This window comes from Myotis nattereri (assembly GCF_964212035.1).
Source record: "Myotis nattereri genome assembly, chromosome: 17".
NCBI lineage: Eukaryota > Metazoa > Chordata > Mammalia > Chiroptera > Vespertilionidae > Myotis > Myotis nattereri.
The window spans coordinates 17,123,586-17,141,642 of NC_138092.1; the positions used below are offsets into that span (position 1 = coordinate 17,123,586).

The following is an 18,057-nucleotide window of genomic DNA, read 5'->3' on the forward strand; positions in this document are numbered from 1 at the left end:
GTAATTTTAACTTTGTATAATATTTTCAAATATACATGCTTCTAAGATAGTATAAATATCAATATAATAGGTTTACAAATTGGTTTGGAATAATTCAAAAATACATCTAATTTTCCTAAATTAAAATGGTTGTTTTTATTCTTTGGATATCACCTAGATTAAAAATATTCTTTGTAATTGGAATGCTTTAAAAATGGTAAAATATTTTGCAGATGTAATAATATGTTTTAGTAAAATACATAATAATACTAGTTAGCATTTATTACACACTAGTACTATGTGCAAAGCACAGTACTAAGCACTTCTATGTATATCTTATTGAGACATCACAACTCTGTAAAGTAGATATTACTTTCTCTATTTTATATGCAAAAAAAAGAGGATTAAAGAGGTTATTTAACTCAGCCAAGTAAGTGACAGAACTAAGACATAACTCTAAGCCCATATTTTTAACCATTCACAGTAATGGAAATGAGTTGTAGTATAAATGAGAAAATAAAAATAACTCTTCATTCCATTACTGAGAGATAATGATTGTTAATATTCTGGTTTATTTTCCCCCAGTTTTTAGAACTTGAGATTGTATAATATATATCTTGTCACTGAATCATATATCACAAATATTTCCCATTTTGTTACATACTTTTTATAATATTTCTTGTTATGAGGTATAACACTTTAACAGTTCTCCTTTCCAAAACTGTTTGCATTCTCCACATTTCTTAACCACTCACAATGCACAATTTAACTCAAGTGTGCTTGTTTTAAATCATCCCATTTTCCAAGCGTATATTTTTATTTAAAAAATAAAATATTAAAAGTCCCCAAGAGTACTCAGAATGTTTTCATTGTCTAATAGAAGAAAAATGGTCATGTCAGTATTTTTAAAACTGACAGTTTTTCTTAAATATTAATTTCTTTAAGTGGTTTTCAGCAGAATATGGTGAATATGTTGGTTACAATTCTAAAGGTTCTCCCTGAAGAATAGGTCTTGGTACATATCTCATTAAGGTGAGTCTAGTACATATCATGGAAATGTTCGGTATTGAAATGACTTTTATACTGACTGAAAAAGCATTGATAGTATAGTATCAAAGCATCAAAGTAATGGAATATATGTCTTAAAAGCATAGGTTGGCCATGTGCATTATAGAAGGTCATTAACTTCATGGATCCGACTGTCTTAATGCCCTAAGATTGTCTGCACCCAGGTTCCAAGTTACTGTAAATTTGATGCAATCTAAAGCTGCTCCAAGCTCAGATTTACAAAACCTTTTAGCAAAAAGATAAGGTCTTGGTGTGGTCATTTTTAGAATGAGCACTGATAAACATATGCTAAACAAACAATGTATTAAATAACACTACTTAAGTGAGATGTTTTCGATTGTCATCATTCAAAATCCCTCAGATTAAAATAAAAATATTTACCTATCCTTCAACTCAAAGATTTTAAAAAACTATTAATATAAGAGGTACAAATTTAATTTCCTGGAAAAAATTGTTAGTAGCAAGTACCAGGCAACACATCAAAAATTTGTGCTGTGTGCATAATAAAGGTTTTGTGTGTTTTTTTTCTCTGCAAGACACTTTTGTGTTGTGAGGAAAATGGAAAAGAGATTAGTCTAGAAATTTTTATATCCTATTTTAACCTATTTATGTTCAAATCTTCATGATTATTAAAATACTACTTAGATTCAATTACTATCTGACCTTACAAATAAGGTTTTATAAACTGCTAAATGTGCAGAGCTTTTAGCTTATTTTCTTAACTTTTTATTAAAATAGAATTTTGTTATTTCATATATGAAATAATTCTTAAACCCATTTATTTGTGCTGGTATAAGAGAGCTTTAAAAAGTAAAAACCAATATTTAGAGAAATAAATATATGTAGCATTATCTTCCTGTTCAAGGATATTTTCCCATTGATTTTTAGAGAGTGTGGAAGAGAGAGGAAAGACAGAGAGTAACACACCCATTGGTTACCTCTTGCATGAGCCCAGACTAGGGCCTGGGCCAGGGAGGAGCCTGCAACGCAGGTACATCCCCATGACCACAATTGAACCCAGGACCCTTCAGTCTGCAGGCTCTATCCACTGAGTCAAACCGGGTCCTGTTAATAACTACTTTTGAAACTGGTTATAAAATATATTTTGTCTCTGTCATCTAGTTTTTATTATAAGCAAAAGCCTGAAAGATCTTGTTAACTTATTCAGTAAAGTAGCATGCTGTAGGATGTGTTGATCAAATGAATTTAAAATTACTGAACTAATTACCTCTTGTTTTATCCAAAATGTTGCCCAACTCCTCACCCCTTTTTTGCTTTAGACTCAAAGTTTTCTTGCTTAATGTTCTTGCTTAACCTTCAAACATGAAAAATCATTTAGTCTTCTGATGCCCTTCAATTTTAAGAGTAAATTTCTGCTTAGTACTAAGAAAAATTTTCTAGTTCATTTAGTGGGCCAGTAATAGATTTAATTTGGTTAAACCAACCTAATTTGTTACCCAAAGACATTGTGTAAACCTGAAATGACCAGGGAGGAGGAAAGCTTTACTTAATGAAAATATCACCTTAGTATGTATCCAGAGTCCTAAGGAAAGCTTAGAGCAATGTAAAGACAGCTCATCTTCACAATAGTAGACCACTGGTTTCTGTGTGGACGAGGTCATTTCAATGACAAAATTTGAATCAGTAAAGGGAAACTCTGACCAAAGATAAGCATCTTTGTAATTGTTTACAGAGAACTCAGAGTAATTTACTTAAGGAAAAAGGGCTGGCAGTACAACCGTTGGAAATGGCTATGACTAATCATTTATTTCTATGCCAGATTTTTATTTCTCACTTCTTAAAAAAAAAAAATCCTCTTCGAAAAGTGTTGAGTTTACATTGTTGCGTTTAGGGTTTAGGAATAAGGTTTCTCGTCAAATTTGCCTTTCTTCTCCTCCTGAGTGACTTCTACAGATGTGCCCTGGGACACTTAAGTAACTCCTTATCTGATAATCCCTGAAGTTATATATTAAGTGGAACATAAATTGAATAATTTTTACGCATAATAACCGGAGACAATGTCAGAATTGTGTTTCAGAAATTCTTCCTTTACTACACAGGTTGAGAATGCACACTTGCTACACAGTTGGGTGCTGTCTTTCTTTCTGACCTCATCCGGATGCTCCCTGAATAGAGAAATACAACTTCTTTCCCAACTTAATTTATCCTTGTCAATTAAATAAAACAAACGAATGTCAAGGAGTCTCAAGAAAGAAGTATTGACTAAGGCACAATTTGTTGTCTTTGGTTCAGCTTAAGGGTACTTTAAATTGCACATGCTAAAACATGCTGGGAAAGCTATACAATCATGTTTTCCTGTATGACAGAATGTACTTTGCACCCTGCAATTGACTAATCTAATGGATCTCTAGTTTGTTTCAAGTAACTAGGTTTCTTTTGATAGCCACTGAATGGCCAGAAATTACATGCTTTAATTATATGTCTACTTGTTACTGTTGAAGCGAAATTTACTTTATGGTGAAGACATTTGTTCTGGATATGCATCCTTGGGAAATTAATGTTACATATCTTGAACTGGCTTTTAGGATAAGGAGATTCAATGTCAGCTTGTCCAGAAAGTACTATGACTAATGACACTCCAGTGTCTGAAGGTCAGAAGTAGTCACTGGAGTCTGAACCAGTGCCCTTTCTTTCTCTCTGAGAATGACAGAGATGGCTGGGGACATTTCGGGGGAGGGGCTCTTCTTCATGCCCTATTGTCTAGCACTGTAAAATTTCAAGAATGGCAAGCTGATTGATGCCACTTTTATCAAGGAATTAGATTCCATGAGTTTTTGTCTATTTTACTCATAGTTGTATCCTCGGGCCCTAGAATAGGGCTTACTACATAGTAGGTGTCTAATAAGTATTTCTCAAATGGATCTTTCCAAAACCTAGTGTCCCAGTACAAAAGCTGACTCCTCTTTATATGCATTAACAGGTAAGATCCACTATTTAATGATTATATACTATCAACTATTGATACCTATCATATACTTTAATCTTTTAAAAAGCCTTAAGAAAAAATTTCATTATCCTAACTTAAAAATAGCAACAACAATGTATTTTTTAAGGAAAACACTAGTATTATGAACTGAATGTTTGTGAACCACAAAATTCATATATTAAAATCCTATTCCCCAAGTGATAGTATTAGGAGGTGAACCTTTAGGAAGTAATGAGATTTACAAGAGTTCTGAGGGTGGAGCCCTCATGAATGGGATTAGTGCCCTTATAAAAATTACAGGAAAACTTACTTCCTCTTACTGCTCTCAGCCATGTGAAGATACATGAAGAAGTCTGCAACCCAACACGGAAGAGAGCCTTCACTAGAATTCATTCTTTCTGGCACCATGGTCTCAGACTTCCAACCTCTAGAACTCTGAGGTATAAATTTCTGTTGTTTATAAGCCACCTGGTCTATGATTGTTTTTTTGTAGCAGCCTGAACTGAATATGACAGCTAGGAAACTTACCCAGGGTAGAGTCAACATGGTAAGTGACAAAGGGACTGTAATAGAAGACTTACATTCTGCTGAGGCAGGAAAGTTAAAATAGGGAACAAACGCCTCAAACTCTATCCCTCCTCTTCTCTGTCTTGACTGGAACATCACAGATTCTACCTTCACTTTCCCCTCCCCGATTTCCTGTAATTGGGAGGACTAAAAAAAAATTTCTGGAGAGGAAAGACAAGGATGAGCCAAATAGGCAGCCACAGAAGCAAAGGACCATCCTACCCACCCCTGCCCATCCTATATAATAAAATCCTAATATGCAAATCAACCAAACAGCCGAACGACCGGTCACTATGATGCGCACTGACCACCAGGGGGCAAACCCTCACCGCAGACGTGTTGCTCAGCCAGAAGCTGGCTCACAGCAGTGCTAAGGACCCCTCAGGGGATGTCTGACTGCCTCCCAAGAGGGCACAGGCCAGGCTGAGGGACCCCCCCCCCCTCCAGTGCACGAATGTCGTGCACCAGACCTCTAGTGTTTAATAATAACCTTTCCCTCAAACCCCATTACCACATCGGTGCATCTCTTTCTCCAAGGACACCTGTTCCTGTTTCTCCAGTGCATACTATTGCTTTAATAAATTTACTGTGCTTTGCTAAATCTTTCTGCCATGCTCTTAAATTCCTTCTTGTTCCATGACAAGGACTTAATTGGATTGAGACCTTCCTTATTCTCCCTGGGTGCCGGTGGGCATCACTATTATCAGCTTGGTTATTTTCTCACTGCTTCATTTTCTCATGTGCAAATTGAGGGCTACAAATTAGGCTCTAGAGAAAGGAGCATGTCTAAAGTCAACTGAATCTATCAAGATCTGCACAAATAGGTATAATCCCTCATGAATGTTGATCAGCAAAAATATTTATGGAAAACTTTATTCTAGATGTATAAAAATATTCATGTTTTTAAAGAACACACGTTTGAAATTTAATTGCTGAATACATAATCCATTCACTTGATTTAAAGTTCACAAAGTATAAAATGCATTAGTGTCCCTTAGCCACCCTGAGCATAAAACTAATAAAGCATGAGCTTTTCACTGTACTCAATAGTCCTAACATTTAGTATTTTTATTATCATTTTTTATGTATTTATAAATTTATGTTTGGATATTCTGTTGACCCAAGAGTTTTACGATAAAGTTTTATATTTTCTTTCTTGATTGCTTTCTCCTCTTCTTTAAAAATTTTTTCTCAGTTTTTATAATTTTTTGCTGTATTGCAGTGGGATCACAGAATGCTGTTATGTGTTATTTCCAATTTTTAGAATTTATATTTAGGTTTTTCTTATGGCCTGGCATATGGTTAATTTTCTTTTACTATTACAGAAGCATGTGGAAATAGAGTATGTTCTGTAGTAATTGTGTGTGTGTCCAGGTATAAGTATGTGAATATGTAGTTACTTAGATGTAAATCATTTCCTTTTTGTTTTTGTTCTCTTTTGAAAATATCTGAGGATATTTTCTCCATTGATCTTCAGAGATTGGAAAGGAGGGAGGAAGGGAGGAAGAAGAGAGAGAGAAAGAAACATCAATGTGAAAGATACACACACTCTGGGGATCAAACCTGCAACCCAGGTATGTGCCCTTGGCCTGGAATCAAATCTCTGACTCTTCAGTAACAGAGCCAAAACTCTAACAACTGAGCCACACCGGCCAGGGTTCATATTGATGCTATATTATTTAATGCACAGACATCTATAACTAATATATATATATATATATATATATATGTATATATATATACATATATATATACACACACATATATATATATATATACACACACACATATATATATTATGAATATACATTTTAGCACTAAAAGTACCCTTCTTTAATACTTTGAGGTCTGAGTTTAATCTGCTGGATAGTAACATTACAACCCCTGCTTTCGTTTTCACTGGCCTGGTATATATTTATCAGTTTTTTTCTTTTTAAAAAAATGTATTTTATTGATTTTTTACAGAGAGGAAGAGAGAGGAATAGAGAGTTAGAAACATTGATGAGAGAGAAACCTCGATCAGCTGCCTCCTGCACACCCCCTACTGGGGATGTGCCCTCAACCAAGGTACATGCCCTTGACCTGAATTGAACCTGGGACCCTTCAGTCCACAGGCTGATGCTCTATTCACTGAGCCAAACTGGTCAGGGCCAGTTTTTTCCTTTTTAGACTTTATGACTCATTTGTTTTAGGTGTGGTGCTTGTATACAACATAAAATTAGGTTTTTATATGTGATCTGAAAACCTTTTTTAAAATAAGTAAGTTTAGTTCTTGTCAATATGACAATATGCTTAATTGTAGTCTATCATTATTTATTCATTTACTTATATAGTTCCTATTGATTTCTCTACTGTATTCAATTCCTTTCTTTTTCTTTCGTTCTCTCTCCTCCACCATCTGATCTTAGTATTTAAATTTGTGGTCTTAAATAGATTTGATACTTATTAATTAATTTGTTACTTTGACACTCTCTACTACAGTTTTTTTTTAATTAGGAGAAATAATTTACTCAAACTTCTTTTCTCCTTCCACTCCTAATTTGTGTTGTAAATTTTTCTATACCATCAGGGTATATAGCACTCTTTGTTCTGTCATCTTAATTTCCACTCTTATTTTAGTGTTTTAGGTAGATCTCTTTAAAGAGTCAGTGCTCATCAGCTGTGCTTTTATATTCATTTTCACTTCCATTTGTCTAGTTGAAGTTCTTTATGAGAATCCTCAAGAAGTCTCATGGGAACAGCATTTCCTAAGAATCTGATGTTTAATGTATCAAGTGGTGTTGCCTTATACTGAACGTCAGTTTGAAGAAGTATAAAATCCATGATCATGCTTTCTTTCTTTGACTTTTTTACCTAAGTTTCTTCACTTTCTCTGTGGAGAAGCATTAACTTTCATTGTAAAGAAGTCAGAGGACAACCTGATGTTTTCCTCCTTTAGGGGTAATTATATTTAGCTTCATTCCTTAAAGTTTTCTTTCTCCATCTTTGTAGATCTTCATGCTTATTTAATTATAGCATTATGTTGTCTTTCCTGGCTCACTTTCCCCTGGGATATGATATGTACTTATGTAAATTCAAAGGCCTTTTATTTCCAGAAAGTGAATTATAAATATTTGCCCTGATCCATTAATTTGTTTTTCTCCATTGGGAATTGCAAAATTTCTCTTTGCCTGTTCTCCATATTTATCCTTTTCTCTCTGATCCTTCTTTTGTTTTTTCATCACCATTTCATGTTTTACACTTTTCTCTGTTTTCAACAGAGTTCTTTTACAATCAACTACAAGATATAAAAAGAGATACAAAGATGGGGAAGAGCAAGAAATGCAAATGGAAAGTGGATACAATAAAATATCATACAATAGCATGTTTGTTGTTAATAGTCTCTCTTGTCTACTCTCCCTTGAATCTCTTCTTTTATCTATTTCTTCTATTTTTTTTTTCTCATAGTTCCTGAGCTTTGCCATCTCACATTTCATTCTTTCTATTATCTCACCATCTCCTCCCAAAGAAAGCTCTTGGGCGTTTCTGCCCAGTGATCTTGTTTCATGGAAGCAATTTCTTCATCATGTGTTTTTAATTCACTTTGCAATTTTTCTCTTGTGAGAGATCTAAATCTTTATTTGCTTTTCCTGTCCTTCCACCTCCTTCTCTTCTTCTCCCTTTCTCTCCTTCCTTCTCCATATTGCTTGTTATATCTCTTTATTGTTGTTTGATAAGGGGAATAAAATTAGATTAACTGGTTAATATACTTTCATCACTAATCCATTAATGAACATATTTTGTTTTTGATTTCTTTTAATAACATTAATAGAATAAACACCCATAAAACCACCATTCAGTATTAGAAACTGGAATATTAAGTACACAACTGTTTATACCTCCCTCATTCTGTCTCTCACCTTCATCCAAACTAATTACTATCCTTTTATCATACTTCTGCCTTTCAAAATTAGAATTCTATCACATAAATGTTTTCTTTGACATATGTATGTTACACATACTTTATATACATGCATATGTATTCCTAAAACATGTTGTTTGACTTAATTGCTTTCAACTTCATAAAGTCAAACTAAACATATGATATATGATGCATGAAGAGTTTTTCAAATTTATTATTGGTCAGGAAAATAAAGAGCAATAATGGTATTTTATAACCATTCTATTGGCGTAAATTTAGTGTAATAATATTATGTTTGAGATCTCTTTTACATAAACATTCCTTTTCCTTCTTTTTAGAGATGGAGATTATAATGTCTGAGATAAAATTATACTTGATCAGATTAACAACAGATTAGACATTGTATAATAAAAGGTTAATTCAAGTCATCATAATAGAAACTATCCAAATTGAAACACAGAAAGAAAAATGTCTGAAAAATTTAAAAGTGCGTCAGTGAGTTCTGGGATAACGTTAAGCAGCCTTATACAAATTTAATTATAGCCTCAAAGAAGGGAGAGAGGAGATAGGATAGAAAAATATTTGAAGAAATAATGGCCCAAACTTTTCACATTTGATGAGCAGTATAAACCCACATATAACAGAACAAAGATAAATATATTAACAGGTTTTTCTTTACAATACAATACAAGCCTAAAGACAGTAGAACAGTATCTTTAAAGTACTAAAAGGAAAACACTGTCAACCTAGAATTCTAAACTCAAATATATATTTTTTAATATAACAAATATTTCACAAGCATTCTAAAGTTAATTAAACCCATTACCAGCAGACACATACTACAAGAAATTTTGAAGGAAGTCATTCATGGTGAAAACAATATCAAATGCAAATTTAGATCTTTACAAACAATGGAAGAGCACCAGAAATGATAATTATCAAATAATTGTCTTATATTTTTAAATTACATGAAAATATACTTGACTAAAGCCAAAAAAAAAAAAAGTTGTGTCACTAAATGACGGGGATACATTCTGAGAAATGTGACCTTAGGTAATTTTGTTATTGTGGGAACATCATAGAATGTATTTGCACAAACCTAGATGATATAGCCTATGGTTCCTAGGCTACAAATCTATATACTAACTTACTGTACTAGGTACTATGAGCAAATGTTGGCAGAGATGTGGTGCAGCAACTGAAACTTTTATACATTGCTTGTTGGAATGTAAAATAACAAAACCACCTTGGAAAACAGTTTGGCTGTGTTTTGTTTTGTTTTTTAATATATTGATTTTTTACAGAGAGGAAGGGAGAGGGATAGAGAGTTAGAAACATCAATGAGAGAGAAACATCGACCAGCTGCCTCCTGCACACCTTCTACTGGGGATGTGCCCACAACCAAGGTACATGCCCTTGACCGGAATAGAACCCGGGACCTTTCAGTCCGCAGGCCGACACTCTATCCACTGAGCCAAACCAGTTTGGCTTGGCTGTGCTTTAATATGTTGAATGTACATTTACCATACTACCAGGGTATCTTTTCAAGACAAACAGAAGAGCATGTATATGCAAAGAGGTATATGTGCATACAAAGAGTTGTATGTGAGTGTTCATAGCTACTTTATTTTTTAAACCCCAAAACTGAAACAAATTTTTAAATTTCCAACAAGTGAATGGATTTTAAAAAATCATGGTATATCTATACCATGGGTCTACAAACTTTTTCTGTAAAGAGACAAGTAATACATACTTTCAGCTTTCAACTCTGCTATTGTATCATGAAAGCAACCATAATCGATACCTAAGAGATTCTATGGTCCTAGATTTGGCCAAAAACAACCTGCTTTTAGCCAGCTGGATTTACCAAAGGTCTGATCTATAAATAATAAGCTATTATTCAGCAATAAAAAGAAATACTTTATTGATGCATGTGATAACATTGATGCATCTTAAAATTATGCTGAATAAAAAAAACATACTCTGTGATTGCATTCATAAAATTCTAGAATTTATAAAATCTATAGTGACTTCTGTATCTTCAGCATAGTTAAATAACTACTTAGAAATTGTTCTGTTAGTTGCTTTAATCTATACTGTATAATGAAAGGCTAATATGCAAATAGACTGAATGGCAGAACAACCGGTCGCTATTATGTGCGCTGACCACCAGGGAGCGCACACGGAACATGGCAGGCGTCGCCCACCGCAGGATGGTGGAGCAGATGAGTGGGGGCACCAGACCAAGGTGGGGCACTGGTCTCTGTCATTGGGTGAGCCTCTGGTGGTTACTGAAAATTCTTGCTCCCATGCACCGCAGTCCCGCCCAGCGCTTGTACCCACTGCTGTGTGCCATCAGCAGATGCAGGGTCGGTGCTGTTAGCGCAGGAGTGGCAGCAGCAGGAGCAGGGCTGCCAGCAGACAGGGGACCAGGCCTGCGGTGAGAGTGGCCAGGCAGGGGCCCAGAGGATGTGCCAAGGTCCACCACTGTGCCCACCACAGCCTTGCAGCCCACAGTTCCTTTCAAGGTACATGAATTCATGCACTGGGCCCCTAGTTTATAATATGTGATTTAAAGGATTTGTCTAATAAGCCCAACATCTGAGCTTCCTCAAGGTCAATTTCTACTGACTGCTTCCCCTCCCCCTTGTATAAGCTATAGTCTCTGATTATTAGCATGACTTTTCACTTTTTCATTGAAAAGTAGATATTTTCAATAAAATACTGTGGCAACTCTGGAAATTAGATTGCCTTTTCCCAGAGGTTTGCTTCTATTTGTTGTTTTTGTTGCTGTTTTTTATTTTTAGTGAATTTCCTGGTGTAATTTTTTATGGTCTGCTTTCTTTGTCAAGTCTCTACTTGGTTTGCTTAGTGGTCAACTAATTATTGGACAAAGATTTCCTTAAATTCCAATTCAAAAGAAGTATCAAGGATTATTTAAATGTGCACAAGTAGAATTCTGTGTTATACCTGAAGAGGAAAGGCCTTTGATTTTAAATCTCACTAGAACCACAGAAGGAGAGGGGCAATTTACCCAAAATAGGTGGAAGAAAGCAAAACATAGGTATATATTCAAGAGCCACTCCAAGAATATGCTATTATTCCTGTACATTCCTGGGCCTACTTTTGACAAAAGCAGTACACATTGGGGCCTTGACTTACGAGTTTAATTCATTCTGAGACCGAGCTCATTAAGGAGCTCGTTAACTCAAATTACTCTATCAACTCAATGCAAAAAATCGGCCGAGAGACAGCGGGTATCTCAAAAAAACTCGTTACTCGTAAGTCAAGGCCCCACTATAATTACCAAGCAACCTAACCCCTTCAAGACCAAGATTAGTGTAGGCCCAGATTTAACTATAGGGAATGCTTCAAATAAGACATTTTACTGATCTCCTGACTAACCACAGTCTGATTCTGAAGTCCAATTTTTGAAAACCCTAGACCAGGCCTAAATATTCCATCTTAATCTAAACCAATCTGACTTTGGGGTTTGATGAACTAGTCCTCATTCAGTTCTCTTTTGTCAGGAGTAGTGACATGGTTTCATATACTTACGTGAAAACTTTGCTAATTAGGAAAAAGAAAAGTTTGAAGGCAGAATGCCAATCCAGAAAGAAGATAAGGGTACTGTTTGTTGATTTCCAGATGGAAAGCAAGAAGTTATTGACCTCAGTCAACATGCTCAATTGAAAGGGAAATATTCACCTGGCAGGGGAGATACCATGATCACAAAGGTGGTTTTTCCAGGGTGAGGCATTGCACTCTGGATGTGCTGACCCCTGCAAATTCCCCAAATGTGGGAAACTCAACTGCATAAGTTGTGGTAGTGGGTGAAGGGGTGGGGGGTCCGGCGGGGGGGGGGGGGGGGGCGGGATGGTGGGAGAAGAAAGAGAATCATAGCTAAAAGTAGACCTGTTACAAGTCACCAGGTTTGTGTCTTTGGCTCTGGTGCCTGTACGATAAAATGTCAGAAACAGATTTGAGTTGAAAATATTAAAAGGGTCATTCAATTGGGTCTAATTTCTACTAATATTCAGAATTCATTTTGAAATATAGCAGTAACTACATTATCAGTGGAACTCTCTATTAAATAACTTGTGACATGAAGACAATGAGCTCTTTTGTGGTACATGTTCTATATTTACAACTATTTAATGACTATAAGTTCCTAGATGTAAAAAATCTGGTTTCCAGAAGGTCCTGGGAAGCATTCCAAAGAGAGCCAGATTCTTAAAAGAAAAAAAAAATGGGTCATAGTGTATCACATATTTACTACATTGAGACAGTTAAACTTTAAGAAATTAAACAACTCCAGTTGAAAAAAACAGTTTTCTAAATAATAGGTTAATCATGGTGAAAAATTTTATCCAAACATACCTACCCTAAAGGAATTATAATAAATGTCTTTTGTTGTAAATTAAAGTTTAAGTGGCTAAGATAGTCGATAGTCTTTTAACTTGTACAATTTTAATCATATCTATTACCATTAGTCACATTAAATCTAAATTAAACAAAACTAAATCACACACACACACGTCTTTGTGCTAAAAGCATAGCGCTTCCTTATGTAGACTCTCCAATCTTGCTCTTACCTAATTTACCTATGTACCAAAGTGTATCAGTTTTGGGCATTTATATAAATAAAAGCCTAAGCGACTGTTCAACCATTCGACCGGTAGCTATGACGCACACTGACCACCATGAGGCAGACGCTCCGACTAGTAAGTTAGCTTCCTGCTGGAGTCCAGCCAATCAAGACTGGGCAAGACAGGCTGGACACACCCTGGAGCCCTCCTACAGTCCCTCCCGGGCCCTGATTGTGCACCAGTTGAGTCCCTAGGCCTGGCCTGGGCCCTCTTGCAATCTGGGACCCCTCTGGGGATGTCTGCAGGCCAGGCTGAGGGACCCCATCAGTGCACAAATCTGTGCACTGGGCCTCTAGTATAAATTTTAAAGAAAGATACAACCAAACACTGTGATATACAAGTTAAAAGATTTCTTTCATTCTACCAGGGGTGGGCAAACTTTTTGACTCGAGGGCCACAATGGGTTCTTAAACTGGACCGGAGGCCGGAACAAAAGCATGGATGGAGTGTTTGTGTGAACTAATATAAATTCAAAGTAAACATCATTTCATAAAAGGTTACGGTCTTTTTTTTTTTTTTAGTTTTATTCATTTCAAACGGGCCGGATCCGGGCTGCGGGCCATAGTTTGCCCACGGCTATTCTAGACCTTGGTCAAACACAGTTTATTTTTGTTAAGAACTCTGAGTAATCTTCCTAGAAACTAATTTAGCCCGGCCTGTATGGCTCAGTGGTTGATCTTTGACCCATGAACCAGGAGGTCATGGGTTTGATTCCTGGTCAAGGCATATGCCCAGGTTGCAGGCTTGATCCCCAGTAGGGGGCATGCAGGAGGCGGCTGATGAATGATTCCCTCTCATCATTGATATTTATCTCTCTCCCTCTCCCTTCTTCTCTCTGAAATCAATAAAAATATATTTTAAAAAATAGAAACTAGTTTAACTCATCATATACCCCAACACTTAATAGTAAGTAGAATATATATTTTTTTGAAAACCTGAGACCATACAATGGGCTCTCATGTTTTATAAACAGCTGCCGAGGAACCGTTAATGGTCATTGGTAAAATCTAATGGACACATGTTTTGTTACTTGTGATGTACTACATTTTAAAAATAAGCCCTCATTTTGTGTTTTGCTTTTAATTCAAGGAATTTAAAACCATTGTTGTAAAGGTTTAGAACTATTCTGTTTCATAAACAGTTATACACAGTCATTAAGTTATCAAGATACCACATCAGTTTAAAAATAAACGTATTCTATACCATCTTTATAGCAGTAACTTGGAGATAGAAAAAATATGTATATATTTGTAATAGAGATTATAATTCATATATGTACAAGTCTGTGTTGAGTGCCTACAACTGTGTTTTTGGAATTTCAGTTTTTATGTCATAAGTAGCATGTTTTAATGCTAGAAAAGTATCAAAAATATTTTGAGAAATAGAAACTTTCAAATATGTAATTGGCTAATCCTGCTCCCTTCTAGCCATGAAGGGAGTAACTGTCATGTTCCCTACACCCAAATTAAACTATAAACACAGTACTGAAGGATAAGTCATCAAAATACTTGGTAATTATCCATAACATCATTCAAAAACACCTAGAGCCCGCTCAGATTTATTAGTATAAGTCAGAATTCAGGTCAGAGTACTTGGTCTACACTTCCAGAAAATTATTCAAGTGTGTATCTCCTCACCTCATCGTTTAAAAATAAATATACAGCAGAGCCTTTCATATCCTGGCCAAGAAAATGTTTGTATGCCCCATGTCTATATTGGCTCAAATCTAGTGGTTTTAAGTACTAAATACCTTTTTGTATTCCCCTGAGAAAACATATTCACACCAAATACATTTGGGAGAGAGGCAGATTTTAATAAAGATTTTATAGAAGATAAAAAAATGATTTCACATCAACCTCTGCCACATACCCGCAGCATATCATTTCATAAATACCCATCCAATCTGTATATTCTTTTTTTTTTAAGTGAACATACCATGATTTTATTGTCATATAAACAAAATATGAAGCTTAGAACTGGATCACTTGACTCTTTCTCTTCTTATCTCCTCCCAATTCAAAATGCTTGCATTTCTTAATAGCCAGCATTCTCTTAGATCTGCAGTTAGGCTCAACGCATTCAAGCCTCAGCACAATCTTCTTTGTAGTTTTAGTCTGTTTTCAGAAAATCGGCTTAGTCTGCCCACCATAGCCACTTTGCTTCCTGTCATAACGCCGCTTTCCTTGTGCATACAGAGAATCCTTGCCCTTCTTGTACTGTGTTACTTTGTGGGGTTGATGCTTGCCACACTTCTTACAAAAAGTTTGGCGAGTTTTAGGAACGTTCACCATGTCTGCAAGAGCTATCAGCAGGGAAAGGAAGATGATCAATCTGTATATTCTTCATAGTCCCTCTGGCTGCTCTACCAGTTGCTATCTCAGAAAGAAGGCAGTTTTCTTTTCCCTTCTTTTACTATATAAAACCTGGGTTTTGTCACCACAGTGCAGAAATTTTTTAAAATATTTTTTTTAATTTTTTAATTACAGTTGACATACAGTGTTATAATAGCTTTATTGTTCAACAAAATGATTAGGCATTTCTATAATTTATGAAGTGATCATCCAGATAAATCTAGTATCCATCTGACACCATACATAGTTATTACAATATTACTGACTATATTACCTATGCTATATTTTATATCCCATGACTATTTTGTAACAATCAATTTTTACTTCATAACCCCTTCCCCCTTCACTCATTCCCCCCTAACACCCCTTCCCATCTGGCAACCATCAAAGTGTTCTCTAGGTGTATGAATTTGTTTCTGTTTTGTTTGTTTATTTATTTTGTTGTGTTTTTTGTTTGTTTTTTTAGATTTCATACATAAGTGAAATCATGTGACATTTGTCTGTCTCTGTTTGACTTATTTCACTTAAAACAGTACCCTCTAAGTCAGCCGTGGGCAAACTACGGCCGGATCTGGCCCGTTTGAAATGAATAAAACTATTGAAAAGACCGTACCCTTTTATGTAATGATGTTTACTTTGAATTTATATTAGTTCACACAAACACTCCATCCATGCTTTTGTTCCGGCCCTCCGGTCCAGTTTAAGAACCCATTGTGGCCCTCGAGTCAAAAAGTTTGCCCACCCCTTCTCTAAGTCCATCCATGTTGTTTCAGATGGCAAGATTTTTTTTCTTTTGGCTGAATCATATTTCATTAAATATATGCACCATTTATTTGTGCACTCATCTATTGATAAACATTTAGATTGCTTTCATATCTTGGTTATTGTAAATAATGCTGCAATAAACATAGGGATGCATATGTCTTTTCAAAGCAGTGTTTTTTATTTCTTTGGATAAATACCCAGAAGTGAACTTACTAGGTCCTTCTTTATCTCTTTTTATGGCCTTTGTTTTAGTCTGTTTAGTCTGGTATAAGTATTGCTACTCCAGCTCCTCCCCCCACCCCATTTCCATTTTCATGAAATACCTTTGCCACCCCTTTACTTTCAGTCTGTGTGTATCTTTCAATTTGAAGTGAGTTTCTTATAGACAGCATATATAAGAATCTTGCTTTGTTATTCATTCAGCCACCCTATGTCTTTTGATTGGAGCATTTAATCCATTTACATTTAAATTGTTGATTAATATGTAGTTATTGCCATTTTATTATTAATAATTTGGGGATTTTCTTCTTCTTCCTAAAATAGTCCTTTAATATTTCTTGTAATACTGGATTGTCGGTAATGAATTCCTTTAGCTTTTTCTTGTCTGGGAAGCTCTTTATCTGTCTTTTGATTCCAAATGATAGCTTAGCTGGGTAGAATAATCTTGGTGATAGGTCCTTGCTTTTCATCACTTTTAATAGTTTGTGCCAGCCCCTTGTGGCCTGCAAAATTTCTGTTGAGAAATCTGCTGCTAGGGCTGTGGGAGCTCTCTTGTAGGTAACTGATTGTCTTTCTCTTGCTTCTTTTAAGATCTCTCTTTGTCTTTAACCTTGGCATTTTAATTATGATGTGTCTTGGTATGGGCCTCTTTGGGTCCATTTTGTTTTGGAATCTCTGCACTTCTTGGACATTTACATCTTCCTTCACCAGGTTAGAAAACATTTTCTTCATTATTTCTTCAAATTGGTTTTTACTCCTTGCTCACTCTCTTCACCTTCTGTTACCCCATGATGCAAATGTTGGTATACTTGAAATTGTCCTAGAAGCTCCTTACATTGTCCTCATTTTTTTGGATTCTTTTTGCTGTTCTGATGGGTGTTTTCTCCTACCTTATCTTCCCAATTACTGATGCAGTCCTCTTCATCAAATCTACTGTTGATTCCCTCTAATGTATTCTTTATTTCAGTTATTAAATGAATTTCTGACTGGTTCTTTTATTATGTTTTCTGTCTCTATTATTATGTTTCCTATTTATTTGTTGAAATTCTCTGAGATCATTGAGCATCCTTGTAACCATTGTTTTTGTTTGTATGTTTTGTTTTTTGTTAATACTCACCCAAGTTTATTTTTCCATTGATTAGAGTGGAAAGGAGGGAGGGAAGTCCATCAGCAAGTAAGTCTGTGTTCAGGCCTTTTAAGAGGAATGCCAGGGACTCTAGCAGCCCTTGCTCTCATTCAGGCAAATCCACTGGTTTTCACAGCCAGAAGTTATGGCAGCTTCTCTTCCTACCACTTGAACCCTGGGCTGGGAAGCCTGGTGGAGCATTGAGACTCCTTATTCATCAGAGGGGACCTCCATAGCCAAGATACCCTTTTTGAACTGGCACACATGGGTATGGGATCAGCCAGTTACATATCTCCATCCTTCCTACCAGTTTTTTCTTTATATCCTTAGTTATAGAACTTCTGTTCAGCTAGATTTCAGACAGTTCTGATGATGGTTGTTCTGTAATTTAGTTGTAACTTTGATGTGGTTGTGGGAGGAGGTGAGTACAGTATTTACCTATGCTACCATCTTGACTCGAAGCTACCACAATGCAGGAAATTAAA

General features: G+C 35.6%; 1 pseudogene across 1 annotated transcript; it reads right to left on the bottom strand.

The window, feature by feature from the left end:
- Positions 1-15,081: 15,081 nt before the first annotated feature.
- Positions 15,082-15,402, bottom strand: LOC308533620 (large ribosomal subunit protein eL42-like; annotated as a pseudogene). Its single transcript has one exon. The product of its transcript is annotated as a large ribosomal subunit protein eL42-like (transcript).
- Positions 15,403-18,057: the final 2,655 nt, after the last annotated feature.